This window comes from Plectrocnemia conspersa, unplaced genomic scaffold, assembly GCF_051122295.1.
Source record: "Plectrocnemia conspersa isolate PC_06_02 unplaced genomic scaffold, ASM5112229v1 ptg000003l, whole genome shotgun sequence".
NCBI lineage: Eukaryota > Metazoa > Arthropoda > Insecta > Trichoptera > Polycentropodidae > Plectrocnemia > Plectrocnemia conspersa.
In genome coordinates this window covers 3,826,992-3,852,537 of record NW_028277167.1, presented here as the reverse complement: position 1 = coordinate 3,852,537, position 25,546 = coordinate 3,826,992, and the positions used below count along the sequence as shown (strand labels likewise).

Genomic DNA, 25,546 nt, shown 5'->3' with positions numbered 1-25,546 from the left:
GCAAATAACTCAATAATCTTCAATTTACGAGTGTAAGTTTATTGTAAAAATTTTAATCGGAACATGGCCGGAGCGAGCCGTGTTAAGACGCATAACGCTTACTTGACACTTTTACTCTTAAACTGATTTTTTCCTTCAATGGGTATCTATATTTTTATGATATGGGATGAAACGGGACTATATGCTCTAATTGTGCATAATTCTTACTTAATATTGTGTGTCTATTATCAAATAAAAACGATTAGAAAAAAAGAGTGAGATGCAAGTAGAGCTCGCTATCTCGCTCGCACTATTCAAATCAGCGATTCACAACTATCGACATTTTTAGCAGCAACTCAAATAATAATATTAGTAAATTACTAAGTTATGTAAAACAGAATTATTAATCTGTGTTTTAATTATTTATAAATACATATATTGATTTATTTTCACAAATTATCCATATAATTACGAATGACGATATAATAATGGATGCTTAAGGAAGTGACGATGAATTTGATATAAACCGTGTTATTATTACTGTGACAGTAATGTAGTAGGAATGATATCTAACCACTTAAAAGATTATGGATTATCCCAATATTTGATGCAAATAATGAATTCTAATATTATTATAATCTTAAATAACATGACAATTAATTGGAAGAGTGCACCAAGTAAATATTGTTAACCTAATATAATACCTCTGCAGCAAAAGATCCATTTACTGTCCAGATACCCAGAGACCCGAAACTATAGAATAATATATCGATTTACTGAGAGAAATTAGCATATTAGTTTATTATTATTATTTGTAAGCTAATAAAAATATTGTTTCTAAAACAAATTTATATATAGTCTCCTTTTAAAATTGTAAATTCTACAATTTTTTTAATTTAATTTTTATTTTAATTTTTAATTTGATTTATTTTGTACACTTTCTTGATTGATCGTGTAGCAAAAGCATTTAGTACATCATAGGAAATGAAATTTGTCATATGTATTTAATGCGATTCAACGACCTGAACGAACGTTCAACATCAGCTTTAGACACGTTCATGCTAGACTATTTCTACCAATTTTAAATCTTGTACAAGTTTCAAGTTTTAGAATAATCTTTTAATGTAATCATTTTTTATGATCAATTTAATTATTTTTATTAAACTTTTTAATAAATTCCCAAATATTTTAGAATGTGCAAATACGGTTTAAATTTCAAATATCATTAGGGAATAACAGTATTTTCATATTTCCAAGGTATGGGGTTTTGTAATAAGAAATTACATTTTTTGTCTTCCGTTTCAAGAAGAGGAAATTATTATTAATAGTCCAAAACTCACATCACATTTAAACATCCAATCTAAAACTAAAACATTCAAGAGACATTTCAATAGTGAAGTATATGAAAAAAATAAGGGGATTTGTGGATGTGCTCATTTAGCAAAATTATTTTGTTGGCCATAATTATCATTTTCTCAAGAGCTAAATGTTTGGAATAAATTTGGATATAATGAGTTAAGCAATTTAAGTCAAGCTCGTAAAAGGCACGAATGCTCTTAACCTCACATATGCGCTATTATACAATTAAAATCGTTTGGTGAAGAAAATCGTATCGAAGATTTTTTCAGTGCTCAATTTAAGGCAAATGTTGAATTATATAATAAGGAAGTTACTGCGAACAGATATATTATTTCTCAATTATTTGGCGTGATTTGCTTTTTATCTAAACAAGAACTTTCTTTTCGAGGACATTCTGAAAATAATAATACCGTAAATGGAGGCAACTATGTTGAATTATTGTATTTTCTAAGCGAATCAGACACATTTTTAAAAAATTGAGAAGAGATTGTCAGCTCTTGCATTAAATCAATCGAAAAAAATTTTGTATACAAATTAAAGAAAGACAATATATTATATGATGCGGTTATTGCTGAAATATTTTATTAAAAATATTTGATTTTTTATTACATAAGTGTTTTAAATAAAATTAGTTTTTTATGATAAGGGCGCTTATTAAAAAAAATTGCAAACTAAAATGTGTACATAAATATATTTAAAAAAAAAAAAATACTACATAAAATATGTTGTTTGTAACACTAATGTGACTAGTCAAAGCATAAACGTCTCTCTAAATAAATGAATACGTTCTTTGAGAGTTTTATTTTATACATGTTAGATTCGTGCAATTTGCACTAATTGGACACGGCAATGAAATAATGCACCCGTATAAAGCATCATGAAGCATCCGAGTGCTTCTGAAACACACGCACAAGCATCAATACACCTCTCGAGTCTTTTTCAAATGTAAATTGCGAAACGAATTAAAATCTCTTATTCAAATCTATTCAAAAGGTACGTGAAAGTTTAATTGAAATAATTTAAGAGACAGGAGCGTAGTAGAGAGATGGAAAGAGATGGGTAAATAAGCGCCGGGGACACTTTGGATTTTTCCCTTCCCCTATTGAGGCTTTTAAATTCGCTGCTGACGCTTATTTAATCTGTGTATTTTCCGGCCCTGTGTTTCCATACGGCACCGGGCATGTATTAATTACCCGGGGCGTAATTAGAATAATTGCCCTCCGGGTCCGGGCCGAGTGAATCTTAACGTTGTTAAATTTTGACGGTCCGGGTCCGACCTCGCCTCGAAGATAAGGCAATTATTAATACACCTGTAAGACATCAATCGGAGATGGCTCAAAAAGAGGACGAAACTCAATTTGGCCAGGATATTCGGAGTAATCGGCGCGGGAGGCGGTGGCCAATTAAAATTTAAGCTCTGAGTACCAATCTGGGTGATATTTATATACAATTTTGAGGTGATATTCAAAAATCAGGTTTTGCATTTTTGTTCTAATAACAGTCGATTTAATATTCTAGACAACCATAAATTATGGTGAGATATTGTAAAGGTATTTACTTTTATTGAATGTTATATAAATCAACTCTTAAGCTAAACGCTCAAAAAACACAACAAACAAACTTTAGATATAAAATAGCAAATTAGCTACAGCGCCACAGAGATCTACTGATATAAATATGATAAAAATTATATTATTAAATTACCGATACTACTATTATTCAGCATCTATTTCTACAAAATATCGTACAAATGTATGTATTATGTTCAAACTTGATTGTAATGACTTTTTTGCAATTTCAACTTTAATTAGTGTATTCGCTATATCGTACACCGAACGTCTGGATTAACATTCAATACTACGAACTTGCAATCTGGAAGCAATATTGCAATTTGTATTCAAGGTATGATTTCTCAAAGTATGCGTGAATTTTGTTGCAAATAAAGCAAACAGTGTGTTACACATGATATTTTATTAGACTATTTTATTTATTTTATTATATAAAAAATATCAAAAGCCGCCACAAAATATATTTTTCCTAGTTTGAGTTTTGTTGATTTTTATGTAAATATTTTTTTTTATTAACTTATTACTTTTTTTTGGGAAACGTATTTTTTTGATAAAATGTAAATCATATGTTGTAGTGGTACACGTTATCGTATATTAAATTGAACAGATTTTGAAAATATCAAAATCAAAAAAAATCATCTCGAAAGTTTTTATTCAATAATGGATCTTGCAAGAACTTAAAAAAGTAGTTTTAGAAATTTTTGGTTATTTATGGATCATGCGAGAGTTAAAAATTGGTCACCTAACACATTTTTCTTCCAGAAGGACAAAGAAAGTTGTCCGGTCACCTTACGTTTAGATAAATTTTTAATTAATAATTTAATACAATATTTTTCATGATCCTGAATCGTTTAAGCTATGGTTCTATTTCTCGTAGTTTGAGTTAACTGACGATTAAAGTGAAAAGGCTGCTTGATTGACAAAATCCAGAAAGTCAATAATTTTACTAGATTTGCTGATGATGCAATTAAGATATGTACTAGAGTAAAGTACTTGCTTTAAGGAAATGTTCTGACCTTCATATGATTGTTTCCGTAGAAGAAAAACAAAATAGTTTGCTTCTTCATCTCTGAAATTATTAAATTAAAATATATTTATACAACGATCCTACACTTGAACATCGAAATTTATATTAAATGGTCCAGTGGGTTAAATATTTGTGTACTGACACTTTTTAATGGTAATTACTTTACTGCACGTGCGTGGGTAACAAAAAATACTTGTAGTGTTTGCTTAAATGTATTTTCTAGTATATAAATGCTTTTTTAACTTTTTAATTTTTTAGTGATTTATGACGCAAGTACTATGTAAATACATATAGTATATGAACCTTTTTATATATTTTTTTTCAGGTTCATTATTAAAACTTTTAATTTTCAACTTATTAAAGTTGCACACTGCTATTAACTAAAATGCAATACGCCACACGTCTTCGAGGCGCAGCTGCACATATTTTTTTTTTATCAGCAACGTTTATCAAATATTATTTTTGAAATAAGGCACATTTCGTTATATCTTAAATCATTGCATGATGAAATAATCACACGAACCTTTACCATAAAATGAAATATTGCTATAAATAAATATTGATATAATTCATTAGATATTGTTAAATAAGTTTTTATAAATGTAATACGGCACAAATATTTACAAAAAAAATATTCTTACACTTAAAAAAATTTAACAGAAATCAGAACTTTAAAAAAAAACATAAAAAGAAGATAACAACACACAGATAGTGTTGTTACTGAGAAGCTTAGAAGCTGCTCAATGAATCAAAAGCCAGTTTTTATACTGTACTTGATTGGTACAAGCTATTTTATTTACTTCCATTTAAAAGAAGTAGTTCCATAAAAAAGTTTAAAATAAAAAAAATCTAAGAGACTTGCTTTTGAATTGAATAAGGACTAGTGTTTTTACTTTTTATCGTATCTGGGTGTTTAAAGCTAGTATTTTTTTATTTCTTTGCTGTGAGCCAAATGCGTTACTGTAGGGTAAATATTTACCAAATGAGTAAGTTAATCAGATTTAATAAATACTCACAAGTAAGTATTAAACATAAGGCTAAGACTGATAATTCGTTAAAATCTTTATAACTTAATAAAGTTAGAGCTGTTTTTTTATAAAAGCGCATTTATATAACTAAACAAACTAATATGTTACCGTGGCACATTGTGAGTGACATCAATAAGCAATTTAAAACCTAAGCAAATGATTTTATTTTGATTAACCCAGTGGCTTGCAAACTTTTTCGACTCTCAACATCCTTGCTAAATCTAGGTTTTCGCAAAGGCAGGTTATGTCAACAAAATATCGTGCAAAAACGTAAACCATTAATTACTAAGAGAGGAACTGGTTTGCACTATATTGAATTGAAAATAGAAGTACAAAATTATAAAAAATTGTAATAGTGACAACTTATAAGAAACCTGTACAATCTCAAGGCACTGTGGCGTACATTTTAAGAACTACTGGCTTTACAGATAATACTTAGTTGCTGCTGTTTTTTTTAAAGAGTCAATTCGTTTTTTTTTTCTTTATTTTTTTTAATCTCATAAATTTCATTATCAAGACCTAAACATTTTTTCAATCTCTGCCCTTTAGAAACGCGTTAAGCTAATACATACAATGTTGCAAAGATAGATTTACAAATATTAAAATTGAAAAAAAGTATGGCAAGGTGCTGGCTTATATTCCATCAGGAAAAAAATAATGACATCGATGTTCTTGACTCTTCGGGTAATCATATGATTTGTGATAGATGTTTCAGTTAACAATATATGTAAATAAATGCTAAAATCGTAACCTATGCAAAAAAAATTAAGCTTTTATATTTTAGAGAAAATTACATATTTTATAATTTTGTAGATTTTCTCTCAAAATTAAATATTAAATATTGAAAAAAAATATGTTAATTTTTTTCAAGCTCATTAAGAGGTTTATTTAAAATGTATTAAATAAATTACAGTTTAATGCTCACTTCAATTTTGCATGCATTTTAATTTTAAAATACTTGAATAATAAAAATGCAAATGATAAAAAAAATATATATCACTAATACTACTATTTTTTACATATTTTCTTAAAACTGTAATAATGTTAAATAAAATGATGAAACATTCAGTAGCTATACATCTCGTTAGCGATCTTTTTTGTTAAGAACACAAGGATATAAATTTAGTAATTAAAAAAATATTACTATTTTACTTAAGTAAACTTTTTCCATTTTATGAAATAAGTCATATTTCGATTTTTAACTTACGAGTACAGGCAAATATATTTTATTCTAAAATAATAAATTAAAGCTGTTGGCTATGAAATAGAATTTACCATATATTTATTTCGTTGTTAGGATGTGCTCTACTATATTGAAAACTATAGCGTTGTCACGTTAACTTTAACTAGCATGTATGTAATATGTTACTTATTAGACAACTAATTATGAATAATATAATTTGAGTAACCTTCTGTTATTTAAAATTATCTTTATATATATAAATATAAACGTACATATATGTATTAACATATACTCTACATATGTATATTTATGTTTATTACAAATTTCAATTTTAATTGGAAAGTTGTAAGCGAATGTAAAAAAGAAACTTATGCAAACATAAAAAGTACATTTGTCAACATCGCTCGACTCCGATGTAAATAAAGCAGCCGCAAAATGTATACAAAAAAGTGACGTGTCATAAAAATCGCGTTTACTTTGTAGCAACAGTAAATAATTCCATTGTCGGCATTAAGAGCAACATCCGAATCCGTCTTTATTAAATCGCTTAACGGCCGTCGCTGTGCCATGGCGTCCTCGCTTATTTTTTTTTCTACCTCCAACCCCTACGAAGACCATAATTTCGTTATCAGAGATCCGGGCGTCGGAAAAAAGCTGGCTAGTCATATTTTATAATGGATTATCCGGTTGACAGTGTAGAAGTCATATTTCCAGTGAATTTACGACGATACACGCGAAACCCCGTTAAATCACCGAGGATTAGCGATTGTAGTCAAAACGGAGAGGCCGGTTATCTATTTTTGCGGCTGAAAGCGACCGACCCCCGATGGTTTATCAAAGGCCATTCTCTCGCCCCCTAATACGCGCAATAAAAGAGAAGTTTATCACTCAGGAGGCCGGCGAGTTTTTCACCGTCCCGTGGCGAATATATTTTATCGGCTAATAGGAGGCGCCTAGATTATCTTGTCGCTTCTGACACAATGCCTTTTTCTGCTTTGACACGCCAAACAAAGAGACGTTGCGAATAAACATTTATTATTTGTTTTTTACCTCTCACCGATAAAATAAATATAAGAAATATTAGAATCAAAGAATATTTAACATCATCAGACTTTAGTAAAAATGTGTGAGAAAACTTTGTCAGATGTGTGAAGGACAATCGACAATTGTTTACTTATAAAAACTTAACTCAAAACATTTATTGTGCTCTTGAAAATTGCCCTTAATAAGTTGATTAAAAATAAAACATATATTTTTAATATGTGTGAGGAATAACAGAAGCTTAACACAAAAAAAAAACGTAAAAAATATTTACAGAGCAATTAGCTTAAATTATTTACAATAAAAATATAAAGCATCATCTGACTGTGAGTATCTGAATGAAAACAAATTTCCTATTGTTCTTGCTTGCCATACTTCTCAGCAACACATTTTTTGGAAACGCAACCATTGGTAATTAGGTGACAAATAACATACAAAAACAAAGTTTTTCTAGAATATCTGGATTATTTATATTTCCAATCACGCTTTAGCAAATATACTCGTTGACGCGACTCGATAGAATCATATCCCAGCATACCTTGTAAAAATTTTGAGCAAAGTAAAAATGGAACATATTTATATTCCTTCGTGTACAGGTATGAAAAACATTTTTTTGTTGGCATTATTTATTAAAAGTGAGTCGGATGTATTTGGCGACCATACCTAAGAAGTACTGAACATTAGATAATAATATTTATAAGGCACACAGTGCTTTTGAGCTTTGCAATTGCTGCCCATGTGTCAAGACAAATCGCAACATATTTTTATATATTAGGAACTTGTAGTCTTCTTAAGACAAAATATCAAAATTGGCTATTAATTCTATGAAATAAAGCTGCTTGTTATATATTTTATAAAGAAAAATAGTGTTTTTTATCTATACTATGCAATAGTATGACATTTTTTGTGCTATTGGCGGATAGTCATACATGAGTTTTAATATTAAATACATTTAAAAATTTGACAAAGTGTGGAATCCAGGGATTTTCTATAAAATCAAGCGACAACTACCTCATAATTTATTTTTAATACTTCAATCATATTTGAGCGATCGTCACTTTCACGTTAAGCTTGGATACTACTACGGACATGTACCTGATTTATTTAGGTGTGCCACAAGGAAGTGTTTTGGGACTAGTACTATATCTGCTATAAACAGCGGAGCTAGAAACTGTGAAGGACACAAGCATAGCAACTTTTTCAGATGATACAAGTATCATGGTATCAGAAGTGAAGCCGAAAGTAGTAGCAAAGAGTCTACAAGACCATTTAATTAAAGTACAACCATGGCAGTTGAAATTGAGGATCAAAGTTAATGAATCTCTTTATGTTACCTTTACGTTTCTCTCAATCTCACACCGAGAAAATAAACCCAAAAATGCTGTCAAAAATTTTAATAGTTATTCTGCTTTGGCTGAACACAGTTTTTTTAAAGACCACAAAATTGACTTTAGCAGCACAAACTCTGTAGCTAACATTAAAATTTTGTTCGTATAAAACACGAAGCACTTTAAATAGAAATCTATAAAAATATTGCAATAAACAAACGAGATGATAGTAGCATGATATTAAAGTCTTGGCTTCCGGTTTTAGAGTATATACGAGCAAAAAAATCACATACAAATAATTGCCACACAATCACATAAACACGGACACAAAACTGACAATAAATTAATATAATTAATACTGACTTCCCGCAAAAACGTGTATATATGAAAAGGTTAAGGACGAGAGCGGCAGTCACGGAAAATTCGTGATCATGGCTGGAGCATCACAGCTGAAATATAGAAAAATAAGTTTAATTCGTGATGAATTCTTAAATTTCAATAATATTAATACTAAATATATATATGTTTAAATCTGATAAATTATTTTTTTGGTATCGCAAATACTAAAGTATATGATTTATTTATAAAATTTTTTTAAGGTATGACAGATAAAATATTTGTGTTAAAATTTGATAAAATACCAATAACCTTTTTAGAGGTTGAAAAAAAACATTAACTTATTTTTGTATTTTATCTGTCACGTTTTAAAAACAAACTCAAATATTTATATTTATATTATGTACATCTTTAATAACATCTGCTACAACATTAATGCGCTGTATGTTAATAAAAGTCAAAGTTAAAAGCACGATATAGATGTAAAAATTAGGTATGTAATTAGCTCCCTTTTTCCGAAAAAGTTTTTTACCAAACTCATTTTGTACAAAATAATCTAAGCAATATTTATACATAAACCTTATTTTAAAATTTTTTTTTAATTTTTTCATTATAAAAATAGTTTTTGATAACTTATATAAAATGTAATACTTAGAAACGTTTATAAATAATACAGCACTACTTGATATTTTACTACCTTCACGTCTCTTTGAAAATCTCAACGAAAGCTTCTCTATATATCTTATACATATAAATCTGTAATATTGTAGACGTATAAATCTTCAAAGCACCCGGAAAGAAAATGTTTGAAAAATTCATTTTTTACACCTGCTCCAAGCCACCCGGAGAACTACTACTCGGTTGCATGTAGCAACTCCCTAGGAGGTGGCGTCCAAATCTCACCCTCTATCAAAAACGCAATTGGTTAAGGCAAGGTTGCGTTTTTAAACCGGCAGTTAAGTGCACAAAAATCTTGGCATTGGCCAAGCAATAACTTTTGGGGAGATTATTATACGCCGTCGGAATTCGATTATCGCGGAAAGTCTTGCTCTGCCAGCGGTAATTATGCAACAATGCAAATTGTCGCCGCAATAAATGTTGCAACATTTCGGATCATTAAGCCGGAAGAGCTTCCGACGTGGATGCCAAACAATGGAGCCTGAGTTTCCGTTGCCATCTTTACAGGCAGACCGAATTCATCGTCGATATAGTTTTAAATTATTTTTTTGATCTGATTTTTATAATTCTGTGGTATACCAAAAGCAATTAAAATTTTTTTTAGATACCTTTTAAGTGAAAGATAAATTTATAATACATAAAGCATGAATATTGCCACCCTTTTTTATTATTAAATTATATCTTTTACTATAAATAAAATTTATAATTAAATTGTAATTAACTAGATGAAAAGGATTTGAACATTACACAACTTAATAGTAACAATAAAGCAGTACAAATTAAAATATAAATAAATGTTGTAATAAAGAGCGAGTAACTAAAGACCGTTTTTAAAAACTAGTAATGTTATAAGATTGCTAGGAATATATTTCGTTTTGTTTCGTAGTTTTTGTAATTAATAATTCAACGATATTATCTTTATTCAAGCATATTGATCGAAAAGGTTTTATTCTTTTGCACGATAATGCAATACTAACATCCCACTATTGCTATTTTGATAGTGAATTAATCTTTAATGTTTAATAAACAAATTGCTGCCAAAAGTGAATTTTAAAATTATACACTGCCATGAGAAATATTTTAATTTCTTAAAAAATATCTGTCGTTTATAATAGTTGTAGATTTTATTATTAAAGTTAATAATTATCTTACAAAAAATTAGATTAATTTCAAAGAACTAACAAAGTACATATATTTTCATATTTTATTAATTACTGTTTTTTTTTAATTTAAACCCTTTTTAATTTAATTAAAATTTTAATATAATAAATACCGGTTAGTTTTGCAAAAATATATATTATTAGTGAAGATATATTAAAATCCTTATAATTTTAATGAGCAAGCATCACACATGATTTTAATGAGTAAGCATCGTTCTGTTTGATCTTTAATTAATATGTTTTAATGACAAAAGTTAAGCGAATTACACTAATGCTTAAAAATGTTTTATGTATTAAATTAATTAGAAGCACGAATTTAAAAATAATAATATATACCTTAAATTATATAACATATTATGGTATTATATAAGTATGAGTTAAAAATATTTAATTCGTCTAGTTTTTTTTACATTATGTATCCCATAATTTACTAGCAATAAATAATCGTTATGACACGTTTACTAAAATACACACAAAAATATTGTTTTATTCTTTTTTTTATTCGCAATATTTAATGCTCAATGCTAATAAAGATATTTTTTTTATTCTTCTAAGAATTTTTATAAAAGTTTATTTATTTAAATGCCATATTTTTTGTGTAAATATTTTTTTTAAAAAAATATATTTTTTTTTCAATAAGTTACTGTTCCATTTAATTTAACCGTAAAATAAAATTCTATTATTTGTTTTAAATATTATACTTGATTTTTTTAAAGCAGATGAAAAATAAAAATTGTCTTTTAAAAGCTTATGTAGTGAACTTTTAAAATCAGATAACTGTAATAATTAAGTACAACATCCTTAATTGTTTTTTTACAGAAAAGGACAGTTTTAAAGGCAGTAATCAATCAAACAAAAAATGCATTTTTGGGTGAATCAGATTACGACAAAAATCAATTCACATTGAAGCAATATTGTATACAAATAATTAAAATAATATTAAATATTTAACGCGGCTATTTAAGCTATGTTTATGTATCTGTGTGAAACTTGTAAGAACTTGCTTAATTTTATTATTGAACAGAAAAATTAGATTTATGTTTTTATTCGCAATTTATTTTTATGGTAATTTATTACATTATAAAATTGAGACATAATGCTTCTGAGCCATGATTTTTTTTTCAAATATCCATGTGGTAAATGTATTATAAATACATACATCCCTGAGTTAATTTTGTTAACCTAACTTATATCTTGTAAGTTGTTTTACGAATAAAAAAGCAAAATATACAAGATTTAATAATACAAGTTTGTTTATGACTATTAATCGATTGTGATTCAGATGAATCGGTAATTAAATATTGGCGCAAATATGTTTTTAAACACAATTTGCTAAATTTGTAAGCTTGTTTCGATATAATTTGATACCGTAAATTAGAATAGCATTGATGAAATAATTCGGAGGAGATCCCAGTGACGTCATTTAATAAAATTGTGGTTTATAAAGCTACCTCTACGAAGTGAGACCCTCCACACAGAAGTCTGCGTTACTTTAACTTCCTGTAGACGACAATCTCATCTGAGTGTCTCGCTGACCAACAGCTTATAAATGGCGCGTCGCCGAGGGTCTGTACCCCTAGATAATATGCTACACAAACCGTCTTCGCAAAGGTGTTTTTAATAGTGTTTAACTAGTTTTTTTATGCTTTATATATATATTATTTTGTTACTCAAAATCGTCAATTATTTAAGTGTTTTGTTCTAATAAAATTTACAAATCAACCCACGCCATATTAAAACACCCAAGACGAATTAATAACTATCAGACTTTTATAAACATAAGCAATATACGTTTAACAGATATTTTCAAAGATATAACATTACAATATAAGTGTGGTCAAAATTTTTGTGAAACAATATAGTCTGGGCGAAAGAGGGAATATGAAGCACCCCATAACAATTAAATATTATCTAAATAATATTTTATAAATTGTAAATATTTTGCTATAATTTTTATTTGATTTTGGTGACAGATAATATTTTTCAATAATTATTTGTATAATATTAAAATATGTGTTATGATTTTTTGTGCGAATTTTCTAATACAAAGAAAAGCAGTAATCTCGATTATGTCAATACATTTACATAATAAAGGTATGGATCATATACATATATATTTAGAAAATGTGCAAAAATGATTGCATTTATATGATTTATACGATTTACGTATTTATTAATAATTAATTAGAATATTAGGTTCTAAATTTTCTTTTAAATTTTTAAAATATGTATTTTTTTATTATAAATAAAAAAACGTAGGTTAAACATAGCGATAATAAGTGTGGTTTTTAATTTATAATTTTTGTATTATTATTTGTTTTACAAACATATACAATTAAAAAAAATATGAGGTAATCATCTTTCATAAAAAAATACTATATTTATACAAAAGTTTGAGAAATTGCAATACTTTCAGAATTAAGGTTGTAATATAAGCAAAATACACCCCTGCAACTTGCCTCACCTCAATTAGTACAAGTATGGCAATGTTCTAATGATAAAGTCAGATTAAATTTATATTACGTAAAGAACAAAAATAAATTGCTGTATTTTATTTATACAAATATACGGTTTTTATGTCAATTTTTTTTTGTCAAAAGGAATTAGAAAGGACGCCTATGAGGACTATCCTCAATTTTTAAGAGTTGAGGAGGTGAAGTTTAATCACACAGCCTAATTCTATAAAATAAATATTTTCTCTATTCGAATAAGATGCTCTTAGTTAAATTTAAAAGACACATACGAACCACACTAAAACATCAGATTTTCAACAACTTTTTAAATCGAAGATATTTGGACTTTCTTATAATTTAAATTAACGCTTAACATTGTTAAATATCTGTATATAATTATATATATATGTTAATTTTGCAATAAAATATTCTACCAGACCGATCCATAAGGTGTCTTACTGGGTGACCAAGTCATACCATTTAGATTTTAAAATTTTAAAAATGGAAAATTTCAGCAAAATATTTATATAAATTATTATTATTATATTTATTGCTAACATTTACATACTTTTATTGAATTCTAAAATGTAAATACAATGTTAAAATAATGTAAATTTATTTATGCTTTTAAGTAAAGATTAACCACAATAAACACAATTTTTTTATATTTCTAAATGCTAAGCAATGAATATCTTAAATGTGTTTATGACTCATTTCAGTATTCAATTTGGTTAATTCTGTATTTTTCTATATAACGTAAATTTCTATTAATATTATTATAACAGTATTTATTTAATTGGTAATATGGATTATTATTTTATTTGCAATTTCTATTTCGTCATAATATATTTTTGATTTAAATGTAAATATTGAATACAGATTTTCAAATTATTTTGCTATTTACTTCTTAGTATTTGGTTTGATTATTTTTTTACATTTTTGTTAAAGAGTCTCATCTGTCATAAAGTACTTTGTTAGTTTTAATTTATTTTTTGTAATTTTAAAATATTTTTTTTTATCTTTGAATCGCTTTTTTTAATGATACAATGTATATTAATGAGCACCGAGTTATAAAAATAAGAAAAAAATATTACTTTAATAAATTATATTTGGATAGTTAATAAGTTACTTTCGACTCCTCGTTTTACATCTAAGCATTTAAGTTTCGAGTATCAAAAATAAAAACTCTCCTAAAGCTCTATATAATTTTACGACATCGCTCGTAACTAAATTTTGACAACGCGATAGCAAAGTTTACTTTGTAATTACGTCGAAAGACTCGCGTCTTCTTACGGTCCCGCGAGTAATATCGCGCACAACAAAAACAAACTATGAACACGCGCCATATTTTTTAGTACGCAGCTTACAAATATCCAGAGAGGAAAATTGAATTGAAGAGCTAGGCTACAAAACAGAAGGGAAACGAGCGCCGAAACATTTCGAGAACAATCAAACAGAGGTATACGTTGTACACGAGCACAAAAGGAAAGAAATAAAATAATGGCCATCGTCTTGAAGGCCCGTTTTATGCTATCGTTAAGTCCCAGCAGGGACAACGAGATTTTGTCTCTCGTTTTGATATACAATACGAAAAATCCTGATTTCATACGAAAGCCCACCCCTAATTTCTCATACCGGCTTCCCGAGGGCGCGCTTTTCAAACAAAAGTCTCGCGTTTTAGCAAAGCTCCACTTTTTTTCCCGTCTACGTACATACTTCTTCTTCCCTTTGCCCCCGCTGAATAAAGAAACGTAAGTTATATAATAAATTCTCTTTCGGTAATTGCTCTTGTTTCATACTCCCGCATAATATAAGATTACATTTGAAAAGACTCACTTTCTGTACAATCTCATATTGAAATGTCTACTTGTGCGGGCTTAACATATTCAAGTCTTTCAGAACTTCCTTAATTTATTTCCGAAAGTTTAGATATCCCCGCGCGAAACATGAAACGAGAAAAGCTATATGAATGCACATTTTTCTGTCACACGTATTATGATATGTAATAAAATTGCGTATCATGTTTTTCTTTTCCTAGAAAAGTAATATAATAACAATCCCACAACTTTTTAAATATGACTGTGAAGTTATTTAAAAAAATGCCTGACTTTGACTCATAATCTGACTCTGCCAACGTGATTTATGGATATTAAAATGATTTTTTCATTCAACTTCTAACATTTTTCACTGGTTTTTAAACCATATTGTTGAAATTTTGCCATTATTGAATAAGAATAAAAAAGTTTATTTTTTATTAGCTATATCTCACTTATAAAAACTGAATATATTTGTATAATCTATAGAACTAATAGAAATATAATTTTATAACAAATATTTTTTATTATAACATAAAATGATCTTTGACTGGCATTTACATCAAGAACATATTTTATTTTTCCTCTAATTTTAAAGTTATAGTATATGATGTCAAATCTCTGACAGCTGAAATTCTAAATAAAATAAGCAGTCTAAATTTCATTACATCAAAACTCTGTATTTTAGCAATTTAAACAAATATATTTTTTATTGTATCATTAAGATTATATTTTATGTTGCTCATTTTAGATATCAGCATCTTTAAAATCTCAAAAATACGTTAAATGCCGTATTACAAGTAGAACTAAAAACTTAAAACTTGGCAGTTCTTTCTCAAAATAAAAAAAAAATAACAAAATAAAATGATGGTTATGATTAATGGGCTCATCCGGGATGCATAATATAAAAAGCATTGATTTGGGATTTTATATGGATGATGCCTTAAATATAGCATAGTAATTGATTTAAGCAGCTGGGCAATATTGCGCTGGAAAAAATACGGTTCACTGCGATGGAGGTCTGCAATCGAAGGTGTTTGGCCAAGAACAAGAGGAGGCGTTGTTTCCTGATTAGCGACCCAAAATCCACTGAACTGGCGTGACTCAAAAACTCTCAAGTGACTGGAAAAAATATGAAGTTTCTCGGAAGCGTTTAAAAATGCATGACAAGCTTTAGATTTTTTTAGAAAGGTCACGCTTTTATATCTCACAAATAACTGTTATAAAGTGGTTTAAAAAACGATAAAAGCAGTTAATAATGTTTAACAGTCTCCTGATCTTATTAAGATCATCTAAATATCCTTAACAAATCTTTTTTGATTTTTAACTGACTTTTTCAAAAAGCAAAGCTATTTTCTTAACAAGAACTATTACCGGGCTCTAGGAAAGTTCACTGACTACTTAATTTGTCGAATGGAAGATTTATCGATTCTTAAATTAATCGCTAGAATTTAACCTGTCCTAAATTCATGTATAAATAATTAAATAATAAAATAAAGGTATATAATTTAAAAAATAAAATATATACAACTTAATGCATATATATAATAATATAGATCTAGTTTGAAATTTTATATAAATCCTAATGTTTTTTTTTCAATTCATCTCTATCATAAAAAAATCTTTAATATAGTACTAACATATATTGGTTTAAATCCAATATAAACCTATTCTTATCAACTTTAATCATCACTAGATGAGTGACAATTATAATTTCAATCGATTTTAACAGATAATGTTGCCTTAGTCTTTTCTTATATCAGGTATGAATAACCTGATTATAAAATAAAGCTATATTAAATCTTTATTATACAGCTAAATGTAGCACATAAATTGCTAAAATCATTGATCTAAAATAAAATAAAAAAATACTGTTTACATTTGTTGTAGTATATAGTACACGGTAATTTTAGTTTAAGCTTTTTTATATACTTAATTATAACTATGAATTATTTAACATTTCGCTAATGTGTGTGATTACTATTTAATATTTTGCTAATCTTAGTAATTACTTTTACAGCATATTTACATGTGCATCACATATTTTGCATAACCTCAGTTATGTTTTAACGGTGAATCACTTTTTGATTATTTTTTTAACAAATTAAATTTTTTTATTGAACGAACTATTAATAATTTTTTTGATTAAATATAATTGTACTAGATTAATTTAAAAGTAAACCAATTATTTTTTATTTATTTTTCGAAAGTAACTAATAACGGGTGACTCACTAAAAAAATCGCTGGCGTTTAAAAGGTTTAACTATCTTATTGCATGCCATTGTTTAATTGTAGGTTAGTGGTATAAAATAAGCAGAAATAAAACTGACATGATTACTGCAAAATAACTAAAATAAGCGTAATTGTTTTGAGCATGGTCCTAAGTACTATGCAAAATTTAATTTAGAACAGTCGAAGCGTATAAGGATGTATATGCATATTTTAATTAACAATCGATAATGTATATCCCTATTATTTATGGCACTGGTTGACATTTTAGATTAAAAGCTACTCTCTCATTAAATAATCAAATTTAGTTGTACCGTTTCATATCCAAAAATCTTCATGCAGAATTAACGCGGCCAGCCGAGGCAAAGTGCGACCACCTTGTCTTTTTGATACAAATTCAATTATTCAAAGTCGAGTGACGAAAATGGGAATATAAGTGGCGCTTTAGTGAAAAAGCCGAGGGTGAATGAAAAGAAGAAGAAAAAATATACGAAAATTTGGCGCCCCCCTGGATTCGCGGGGGACAATAAATTACTCGGCCGCACTTTCGCCCGTTTCCGCGGAGGGAAACTCTTTTTTCCTGAGCGATTTCCTTCCGACCGGCAATTAGCGCTTTTGGGCAAGAGGCAGGAAATTGAGAAAAGTGCTTGATATTTAAACGCGACGTTGTCACGGTTAAACTTTTTATGCGGTTTTCATCAGACCGCGAGACGAGCTCGTCCCTGGAGCTTTTGACGGTTGCGGTGCAATAGTGACATTTAACCCTAAAATAATTTCAACAACATACTAATAATATTTTTAACTGAACAACGATGACAACGACAACAAAATTTTAGTCTAAGATGTTCAAATTTTTACATAAACAATGGTTAGTAGAGGGCTAATGATACTAATGATAACAAATACATGCAACTGATTTATATAATTGTAGTTTTTAGGGCATTTTACAAAAAAAGTACAGTACAAAATTACCAAAAAAAATAATACAGTTACTCGATTGTATTCATTATGCATAAAAATTTTCACAGATATCAAACGATAGGACTGAATTGGATCATCCGTTGAGGGTGTAGATTTTAATCCAAACTTTTAACCGAGAGTGCTTTAATAACGTTTAAACGTGAGGCGCTTAAGTGCCCGTAATAACCGAAACGTTTCGAGTTTTGAGTGAATGCGGTCCAAAAGCGATGCTTTTGCGTTGTGTGCTTAATTTAAATTAGCGAGATAAAACGAAATATACAAAATTATAAATAATGATTTCATTTAAAGAAACAACAATAATTGCGTGGGCGAAAAACAGACGGAGATAAGTCTATTTTTTTAAAAAGCAAAGTGCTTCAGTTTTTATTTGAATTACGAGTATAAATTGTTCTTGCTTGCCTTAGTATTTATGTTGAATATACAAAACAATGTATTTTGCTCATTTATTTATTATTTTCATTAGAATGTTTTAAATTGGTACCACGAATAATTTTTCATTTCTATCTTATGCCTCTTCTTTGATACAAAATTGTATGATGACATATTTATCGTTATTAGTGCTCAAATTTATTTAAATGATAATACAAAATTAAGAAATTGCTTACATCAATAGTAAATTAGCAACCTTGTTTGACTCCAGTAGAAGTTAAATTAAGTTAGAGACATCAGCTACATAAAAAGTACTAGCGTTATATTTTTTGGGAAAATTGCTTTTTTAAGTAATATATATATATTTTTAATTGCATTGTACACATAAACAAGCTAATTTCTTCATTAAATTATTTATAATTAGTGCAAAATTATTATGGATTTGTTTTGTTCAAAGTATTAAAATCAAAGTATCATTGATCCCTATTTAGTCTACCATAATAGTCGTCAGACCGTGAGGCAGCATTGATCAAAACTTGCACAGTTTAAACCCGATCAAGTTTACGGATAATAAATCAGACAGCCAGAACTTTGTTAATACGTATTATTAAAGTATCGACGTTTTTTGTTGTTATAAAAGTAATATATCACGTTTAGCGTTCAATGTTTCTCGATCGTTAGACCGATAATTCCGAATTTTCCCTGTGACAGAATCCTAATTGAAAATATTTCATATGAGCCGTCCGCAGAGAAAAAGAGAGGGAGAGATGAAGAAAGAGAGGTATATGGGATGGTCAAAAAGTGTTTGGATTGAGAGAAAGAAATGATAAGAGTCGCTGTTTGCTTTTATTTTTTAGTTGAATTTCTCCGAAATTCCAACTAAAAAATAATTTTAACGTTACCATAAAAAAGTTTACTGTGCTTATAATATATGGTATCAATTGTATTTAAGAAAGAAATATGAAATTATCGATATTTATTACTCAGTTAATAAAACTCAATTATGACATAGCAGAATTCATTAAGCATCACAGTCACATTGTTCTTGCTGTGTTTTTTTATATTTAATCTGTTAATTTACAATAATAATAAATGCAAAATTCATTTATATCTTTAGCTAAAAGTAAGTGCTAACTTGTTTATGGTAATTAAAGTGACTTGTAATTAAAAATTTTATAAATCTCCAAAAGCTAAGGACCATTGAAAAATGATAATTGTTCGGATAGTGCTACTACTTAAAACACATAACAGAAGATGCAAAATAAAAGCAAATTTACTTAATATAATTTAGTTAAATTAGCTATGTATAAATATAGTTAATTTTGTGAATTTATAATTTCAGCTACGTAGCACTAATACTAAGATTAAGTTGATATGAAAATTATCCTTATTTATTAATCGTGTATTTTATTATTTTATTAAACAGTAGCGGTTTTTCCATATAGGCTGCAGGGCTACTGCCCTACCAAATTATTAAAAAAAAAATGTTATTTTTTTAAATATTTTTTATGTCAGTATAATATCTTATATAGCATATATTTTACTTTCATTAATGATATGCTGCTTAATCTGCTACAGCCCCTCTACTACTTTTACAGAACACCACTGATATTAAATTTTATCTGTATTTTTTTATGGCATTATTACCTAAATATTCATACAGTTTTTTACAAAAAAAAATAGATGCTATTGTTATAAACAAAGAACGCAATAAAAATATCCATTGGCTTATAAAATTTTTTTAAGAAGTAATAATATGCATTAAAATATTTTAAGTAATTAATATGATTAAATTAATTTATAATATTATTTTTGAGATCCTATGGCGATTGTGAATAAAATTGTTACTGGCAAAGAAACATGGGTTCATCATTATAATTCTGAATCAAAATAGAATCGATACAATGGTATAAAAAGGGTTCAAAACCTCCAGAGAAATTTAAAGGGTAGATTACGGGTTTTTGGAATTCAGAAGGGATCGTATTAATGGATTAAAAAGTAAAGGGCGGCAATATAACAACAGACAACTATGTCAATATGAATTTGCGTTTATTATAATCTATTATAAACGATACTATGTATCAATTAAAGTAAATATATATGAATTGATAATATTATGTTTAAAGGTATTGTGCATTATTTTCTAGTAAAATATGTATTACTAATAGGTACTCTACTGTCAAACAAAACAGTAAAAAATATAGAAATGAACTTTCCAAGTGTTTCAAAATTAAATCTGTATTAATATTTAATCTTGTACTTGAAGTGATAACTCACAACAGAAGTTTTTTATCTAGACACATTCAAATACATGATAATTACTAGATAATTAAGGGTGGTGATAGAGATACAAATAAATTATATGGAGAAGTGAATAAATTTACACGCAAAGGATCAATTCTAAGCTTATAAAACAATATTGAAGAAGAGATAAATATGCGGTTGCTAGCTAGTAAATTATGCTAGTATGCTAATAAATACCTATTGAAGTCTAGTATACTAGAAATATTAATTAAAATGAGCAATATAAATATATTATGCGAGCATTCATTACATTATTTACAAGCCTTAAGGATAGGTATTACAAAATAAAAATGCATCACCAGATTTGGCAGTTCCTAACGACTATGATGGGTACGTCACCTCAAAAGAATGAGTAGGTCACTTCAATCCAATTAATCCAATGTTTATGAATAGCAAGGGGTTAACCAATAATAAAAGTGGACAGACCAATGTAATGAGGTAATGATCAGAGGCGGCTAGCCAATCTCTGGACCAAGTATAAAGCTCTTCTAAATGAAGCTAAGTCTCTCTTTGGGATGTAGCACCAGGAATTAACCGCCTCTCTTTAAATATATTAAGACATATAAAAATACAATATAAAATAATACATTAAAAGTTCTAAATACCACGGTTTTTGACACATGCCAATAAAAAGAGCTTGCAAAATTTTGTACTAAAATACGGATGGTTTTTGAATGAGGATATGATTTTTCAGAAAGAGTAAGCCGTGTTTAATTTGTATAAAATTAAATATACTTTTGATTCAACAACTTTTATATTTAATCCGCTAACTTTTTGACATTACCTCGTATATTGGAAAAATGCTGGGCAAGCTGTGCAGCGGTGACAAAAGTTCTGAGACCAGAAGCTCGGAACACAAGAACGGACCACTCGCCGAGTCACGTTTTGCCACGATAGCCTTAGAAACAAAAAGATAACCCTTTTATTTTCGCAGACACACTAACATCTATTCTATTATATGTCTGCACAAAGTCGTGTGTGCTATATAGCGACAAGGAACGCGATCGCGGCCTAAAACAAAATTCTAAATTAAATTCTTCTCGAGACGTTCGTTGTATATAGGAATATTAAAGAATAACATTGGACCGATATCCGCAAGTCATATAGAATAGTTTATTCATATTACATACATAAAATGCCTATTTGATTTTTGACGTATATATTACTACATAGAAGCATTTTTTATAGTATATATATACAATATTTAACTCTACTTATAAAACAAAGATAAAGTAACCGATTTTTTTTTGTCATTTTTTACAAGTTTTTTTTTGATTTTATGTAAAACTTTAAAGTAGTGAATTTATAAAAATTCGCACAAAGTAATTATTTTAATATTTTTTTATGCTATTTGGATAGAAGAGAGTAACTTATTTAATATTTTTTAAAAGTACTTTTAATTTTAAGTGTATTTTTTAATATGCTCCTGACGTTATTTAGATACGTAGAAATTAATCGCTAAAATATTTTGTTAAATTTTATGTAACACGTTAAAGTACGGTGTGTTTATAAAAATATGCATTAATAAATATTTTACTGTATTTTCAATGATATTTGGATACGTAAATATTTCAGTGTTTTTTTGTAATAAAATTATTATTTAGTTCATAATTAATATTTGTACATCGCTTACTTTTAGTATTCATTATGTCTTAGAATTTTTTTTTAATTAATTTACGAGAAGCGATTCCATTTATATTATTTATTTAAATCTTTAGCTTTGAGTTTTTAATACTCTGTAATCACTTAAGAACATAAAATATTTTATTATGGACTCTTTCTTATACCGTTACAATTTGACTCCATAGTAATTTTTTTCCTACCGTTTCCACGAAATTAAATATTTATAGTTGCATTGCAAACAACCAGATTATATTTTTAATATTGTTATTTTATGTATTTAATACTAAAATACTAGTTATTAATATTAAAAATTGCCTTAATGAGATGTACAAAACACAATAAAAATACACAAAATCACGGGATAAAATGCACAAATATTAAAGTTATTTACGCGATCTATTGAAAAATCATCAAAATATTTACATTATATCAAAAGATACACACATTTAAGTAAGAAATATTAAAGTGCCACACAAACCATCCGCCAATAAAATGTTTATGCTTATATCATAGCAGTCTTTCGAATGTCTATTATGGTGGAATTCTATGTGGCAAACAAAAATTTACTTGAGACTAGCTTAGTAATTTGTTCTAGTTCTGGTTGTTACAATATAGTAATACGCGAAAAATCGATCTAAAATATATTTTTAAATCCATAGTTTTGGTTTGTAGTTGTTTGAATTTTGAAACGCTAATTTAGTTTGAAATGTATACTCCTGATGAACATGCAGCAAACTAAAAAAAACACGAGAGCAATGTTCCGTGAGAGCAATTGTCCTGAGAGCAAATGTCCGTTTACGTTTTGTAAGTCTAGATTCTAACATTCACCATCGATTTTTTTGCGCTAACTTTCGTGGTTCATGAATTATGTCAAAAAAAACGACAGTAAATTTTTGCTGTCGCTTGAGAAATGAACATGGAACAATGTGCTATCATTAAATTTGTCTTAAATCCGGGAAAAATGCCACCGAAAAGTTCGAAATGATTTTTGAAACCCGTTCATGAGTTTGGCCGATTTCGTGATGGTCGTGAAACCTATGATTATGTGTGCTGATTATGCGGTAATAAAAACTAAAACTAAAAAAAATATTATCAGATATGAGGAAAAAATAAAAGATGTTTCCCATCAATATGCGCTGATGATAAACCAGGACAAGACGAAATTCATGATAAGTCAATAGACAGTATCTAATTAAAAATATAATAAGGTCATAAAAAAATTTACATATTTAAGATCTTCCTTTATTGCTCAAAACATACTAAACGAAGAATTGAGAAAATGTATTCTACTTGGAAACAAATGTTAAGTCTTGCGAAAAAGGAAACTCACCATATATTAAACCATTATCCGCCCCACCATTACTTAGGGTAGTGAAACGTAGATAAAAACACAGTGGGAAGAAAGCCAGCTTTTTGGTCCTTAAAATAAAAATTTTGTAAAGAATATTCGGTCAAAACACAAAACAAAAATGAACCACAATATGAAAGTTCATTATTAGAAATTTTTTTATAGCTAATATGTACATACGATCTAGCTCGATCATAACCATATTCATCCGTAAGATTATAAACATACAGTTTAATTAGGGCATCCAAATACCCGTCCTAATTCATTGCCCAGTTCTACGGGTATTTTCCTAGGAACCGAACCGGGTACCCGGCTCGGTTCCGGGTAATTTTTGTAAGCTATTAAATAAATTACTTTTGTAAGCCGTTAAGAGTCAAATTTTTATTATGTTTGAATCTTCGATTTAATATGACGTGATATATTTAATTTTATTTTAATAATTAATATAATTTAAAAAAAAATTGGGTATTGAAATAAAATCAATATAATATGTTATTATTAATACTTTACTGAATCGAAATATTTTTAAGTTCTATCGGTAGGTTAGGTTAGGTTAAGTGCTGTCCCTTTTTTTGTCGTTCAAAGACGTTAGTCGCTTAAGAGCTTCCATTTAATTTGAAATAATGGAAAAAATATTTAAATGAAATCAACCGGATACATCGAAAATTACCCGGTTTTCGGTTCCATGAAAAACATGGCGGGTACCCGGTTACCCGGTTTCGGTTATACCCGGTTCGAACGCCCTAAGTTTAACCTTATCCGAGATGATCAATCAGAAATATAGAAATTGATAAGCACTACGGTTTATATGAGATTCGAATCCAAGTATTTTAGGTCAATAGTCAATGACTTATTATTAGGTACATACATACTCATGGAATATATGTTATAACAAAAAATATGTAAATCGTAGTGTTTTATGTTTGAAAAGCATAACGATTAGTTTTATAATTACTATTTTAAGCTTCCATACGATATTTTTAGGGCTTCAAAATCAAATGTTTTTTAATGTTAATTAGCTTAGATTTCGTCCGAGGAGACACGAAACCAGGGAAATCCATTTTATAATTTTTATGTTTGATATACCAAATTTCGCATTACACGTGTGATATATTATCTAATACACGCAAAACCACTCACATACATATTTCACGGCGAAAATTCGAAAGTTTACGGGGCCTAGGTCTCGTCGCCGGATGATGGGCCGCGTAATGGCGTCGAAAATGTGCCGCGCCCTTAATGATTTACGCCGCGGGCGGCCGTCATTCGGGGGCGTGTGGAAAAAGGTCGGTGTCAGATGTGCGATATTACCGGGAGCGGCGAAAAAAGAGCGCAAATCGGTAATGCGATTTATGACTGCGAATTTAAGATGTGCGACCCATATACATAAATTTCATGGACGGGGGATAGGAAGAAAAAAATCATTGGGCACGCATATTTATTTATTGGGTTGTTACGTTTGTTTGATTATTTTATGCGAAAGGAATCAGGATTTAGTGATTGGGTATGATATTGTTTTACACTTAAAATAAGTGCTATGACGAAAATATTTTTTTTCAATTTGAGAAATTTCAGCAGAGTTCAGAAAATTCAACATCAAGATGCAGCACCTATTTATTGATTTCAAAGCTGCATAAAACATAAAATATGCAACTTTAACCGTTTATTATACACAAAATCGATTTAAAGAAAACTTTGGCTAAATTATTGAATTTGAAATCATATTAAAAAGCAATGA

General features: G+C 28.3%; 1 long non-coding RNA gene and 1 pseudogene across 1 annotated transcript in view; both read left to right on the top strand.

Annotated features, from left to right (window-relative positions):
* LOC148236374 (uncharacterized) overlaps positions 1-25,546 on the top strand; it is a 457,594-nt gene that overhangs the window by 500 nt on the left and 431,548 nt on the right. The window lies entirely within an intron of this gene.
* On the top strand, positions 64-17,834 carry LOC148236385 (uncharacterized; annotated as a pseudogene).